The sequence below is a fragment of the Arachis stenosperma genome, chromosome 3 (genome assembly GCF_014773155.1).
Source record: "Arachis stenosperma cultivar V10309 chromosome 3, arast.V10309.gnm1.PFL2, whole genome shotgun sequence".
Lineage (NCBI taxonomy): Eukaryota > Viridiplantae > Streptophyta > Magnoliopsida > Fabales > Fabaceae > Arachis > Arachis stenosperma.
The window spans coordinates 85,306,301-85,310,207 of record NC_080379.1 but is presented as its reverse complement, the minus strand read 5'-3'; the positions used below and the strand labels follow the sequence as shown (position 1 = coordinate 85,310,207).

At 40.6% G+C, this 3,907-nt stretch overlaps 1 non-coding gene across 1 annotated transcript; it reads right to left on the bottom strand.

The window, feature by feature from the left end:
* Positions 1-3,290: 3,290 nt before the first annotated feature.
* On the bottom strand, positions 3,291-3,398 carry LOC130971998 (small nucleolar RNA R71). Its single transcript, XR_009083203.1, has one exon. It is a non-coding gene; the product is annotated as a small nucleolar RNA R71 (small nucleolar RNA).
* Between the last annotated feature and the right edge of the window lie 509 nt (positions 3,399-3,907).

Sequence of the window (3,907 nt, the reverse complement as noted above, 5' to 3'; positions counted from 1 at the left end):
CATAGATTAAGGTGTGGAGCTCTGCTGTACCTCGAGTATTAATGCAATTACTATTGTTCTTCCATTCAATTCCGCTTGTTCTTTATCCAAGATATCACTTGTTCTTCAACTTGATGAATGTGATGATCTGTGACACTCATCATCATTCTCACTTATGAACAAGGTGACTGACAACCATTCTTGTTCTACAAGCATTCGAGGCTTAGTGAATATCTCTTGGATTTCTGATTGCACGATGCATGGTTGATCGCCTGACAACCGAGTGCTCGCCTGACAAACGAGCCAGCCATTCTGTGAGATCAGAGTCTTCGTGGTATAGGCAAGAACTGATGGCGGCATTCAAGAGAATCCGGAAGGTCTCACCTTGTCTGTGGTATTCTGAGTAGGATTCAATGATTGAATGACTGTGACGTACTTCAAACTCCTAGCAGGCTAGGGCGTTAGTGACAGACGCAAAAGTATCAATGGATATTATTCCGGCCTGACCGAGAACCGACAGCTGAATTCCGCTATGCCGTGACAGGGCATATGCCAATCGCTTTCACTGAGAGGATGGGAGGTAGCCACTGACAATGGTGAAACCCTACACGAGCTTGCCATGGAAAGGAGTAAGAAGGATTGGATGAAGGCAGTAGGAAAGCAGAGAGACGGAAGGGAAGGCATCTTCATACGCTTGTCTGAAGCTCTTACACCAATGATATACATAAGTATCTCTATCTTTATCTTTATGCTTTATTCGTTTATCACCATACCCATTTGAGTCTGCCTGACTGAGATTTACAAGATGACCATAGCTTGCTTCATACCACCAATCTCCGTGGGATCGACCCTTACTCGCGTAAGGTTTATTACTTGGACGACCCAGTGTACTTGCTGGTTAGTTGTGCAAAGTTGTGTTTATGCCATGGTATTGAGCACCAAGTCTTTGGAGCCATTATCGGGGATTGTTTATGTTTTGAAAAGTATTGATCACAATTTCGTGCATCAGTAACTTAAACCCTTATCCAAAAAAGGGTATTTATTTTTTGTTAACTTAAAACCCTTATCAAAAAAGGGTATTATTAAATGTTTTGCTTACAGCCTTAAAAGGCCAAAAAGAAAATTTTTTCAGCAAACCACCAACAAACAACAAATAAAAGAGTTTAAAAAGGGGGGACCCACAGGCCGGGCCCCCATATAGCCAACAAAATCATTTTTTCAAAGGAGTAGACGGATCACCACCAGAAGGAGTAGTAGGAGCAGCATCGGGACCAGGGAGAGAGGCATCCATAGGAGATGAAGAGGAAGTCGGAGGAACTACGGAAGTGCTCGGAGCATCCTTTGGGCGAGGAGGGGACTCAATAATCCTCTGCCCCAGAGTCTTCAATTCTGACTCGGAAACGATCACGGGAGCAGGGGGATCCACTATGGCACCATCGATAACAACCTTATCAGGATCCAAAGGAGAAAGATCCAAGTCAGGAGCGATGACTCCAACTTGCTCCTTAAAAATCCTCCAAGCCTCCTCGGCCCCGTCAGCAATCGAATCCTCCAACTCGGCATATGTATTCCGAGAATTTAGCAGATCCTTCCTCACAGACACAAGATCTTCAAATAAACTTTGATAACTCTTCTGTGCTGTTTTCCTCAAGCCCACCTCCATGTTGCATTGGGCCTGCAACTTACTCTCCTTCTCCCGGAGGCTATCTCTCTCCCCCCTCAGCTTGGCGACTTCCTCCTTCAACTCCCTTTCATGCTCTTGATATATAAGAAGCCTTCATTCCAGCTCTTCAACCCTCGAGGTTAAACCCAAAGAGCTGAGAGGAGTCTTCTCAAAAATATCTAAGAGTTTACTCCAAAAATATTTTTAATCTGTGTCTTTTCAAGTCAATAATACAAAGAATTGAAGATTCAGAACATGCTGCAGAGGAATTATACAGAAAAAGCTGAGCATTCAAAAATGCCCAGTGAAGAAGACAGACTGGCGTTTAAACGCCAGCCAGGGTGCCTGGTTGGGCGTTTAACGCCCAAAGAGGTAGCATTTTGGGCGTTAAACGCCAGAATGTATACCATTCTGGGCGTTTAACGCCAGGATGGTGCTAGGGGGAAGAATTTTGTTTTCAAATCAATTTTTTTTCAAGTTTTCAAAGTTTTTCAAAATCAAATCTTTTTCAAATCATATCCTTTCAATCAAATGTTTTCAAAATCAATTTCTTTCCTTTTTCAAAGATACTTACTAACAATTAATGATTTGATTGAACATTTTTTTTGCCTTTTCTGTTGAGGAAGGTTTTATGTTTGAATCATATCTTTTCTTGTTAGGCAAGTCACTAATTTTCAAAATCAAATCTTTTAAAATTGTTTTCAAATCATATCTTCTCAATTACATCTCTTTAAAACTAATCATATCTTCTTAACCTCATCTTTTTCAAAATAGTTTTTCAATCAAATCTTTTTAATTTCTAATTTCAAAGTCTTTTTCAAAAATCACTTGATTTCTTTCTCACTTTTATTTTCGAAAATCAATTAAGTGTTTTTCAAAATGTTTTCAAAATCTTTTTCATTGAATTTTCGAAAATCCTCTTCCCTCCTTTCCACATCCTTCTATTTATGGAGTACTACTCCTTCCTAATGCACAATTCGAACTCTATCTAATCAAGTTCGAATTCTTCTACCTTCTCTTCTTCTATTTTTCTTTTCCTCTGACATTTCAAGGAATCTCTATACTGTGACATAGAGGATTCCATATTTCTTGTTCTCTTCTTTCATATGAGCAGGAGCAGAGACAAAGGCATTCTTGTTGAAGCTGATCCTGAACCTGAAAGGACCTTGAAGAGAAAGCTAAGAGAAGCCAAAGCACAACTCTCTTTAGAGGACCTGACCGAATCTTCAAAGAAGAAGAACACATGGCAGCCGAAAACAACAACAATGCCAACAATGCAAGGAAGGTGCTGGGTGACTTTACTGCACCCACTCCCAACTTCTATGGGAGAAGCATCTCTATCCCTGCCATTGGAGCAAACAACTTTGAGCTTAAGCCTCAATTAGTTTCTCTAATGCAACAGAATTGCAAGTTCCATGGACTTCCAATGGAAGATCCTCATCAGTTTTTAGCTGAGTTCTTGCAAATCTGTGACACAGTCAAGACTAATGGGGTTGACCCTGAGGTCTATAGACTGATGCTATTCCCTTTTGCAGTAAGAGACAGAGCTAGAATATGGTTGGACTCACAACCTAAGGATAGCCTGGACTCTTGGGAAAAGCTAGTCAATGCCTTCTTGGCAAAGTTCTTTCCACCTCAAAAATGGAGTAAGCTTAGAGTGGAAGTCCAAACCTTCAGACAGAAGGATGGAGAATCCCTCTATGAAGCTTGGGAAAGATACAAACAATTAATCAGAAGATGTCCCTCAGACATGCTTTCTGAATGGAGCATCATAGGTATCTTCTATGATGGTCTCTTGAACTATCCAAGATGTCTTTGGATAGCTCTGCTGGAGGATCTCTTCATTTGAAGAAGACGCCTGCAGAGGCTCAAGAGCTAATTGAAATGGTTGCAAAATAACCAATTGTACACTTCTGAAAGGAATCCTGTGAACAATGGGACTAGTCAGAAGAAAGGAGTTCTTGAGATTGACACTCTGAATGCCATATGGCTCAGAACAAGATATTGACTCAATAAGTCAATTTAATTTCTCAAAGTCTGTCTGGAATGCAAAATGCACTTGGCAGTACTAAGGAAGCTTCATCTGAGGAAGAAGCTTATGATCCTGAGAACCCTTCAAGGAAGAGGTGAATTACCTAGGAGAACCCTATGGAAACACCTATAATTCTTCATGGAGAAATCACCCAAATTTCTCATGGAAGAATCAAGAGAGACCTCAACAAGGTTCAATAACAATAATGGGGAAGAAACAGAATTGGCAATAAC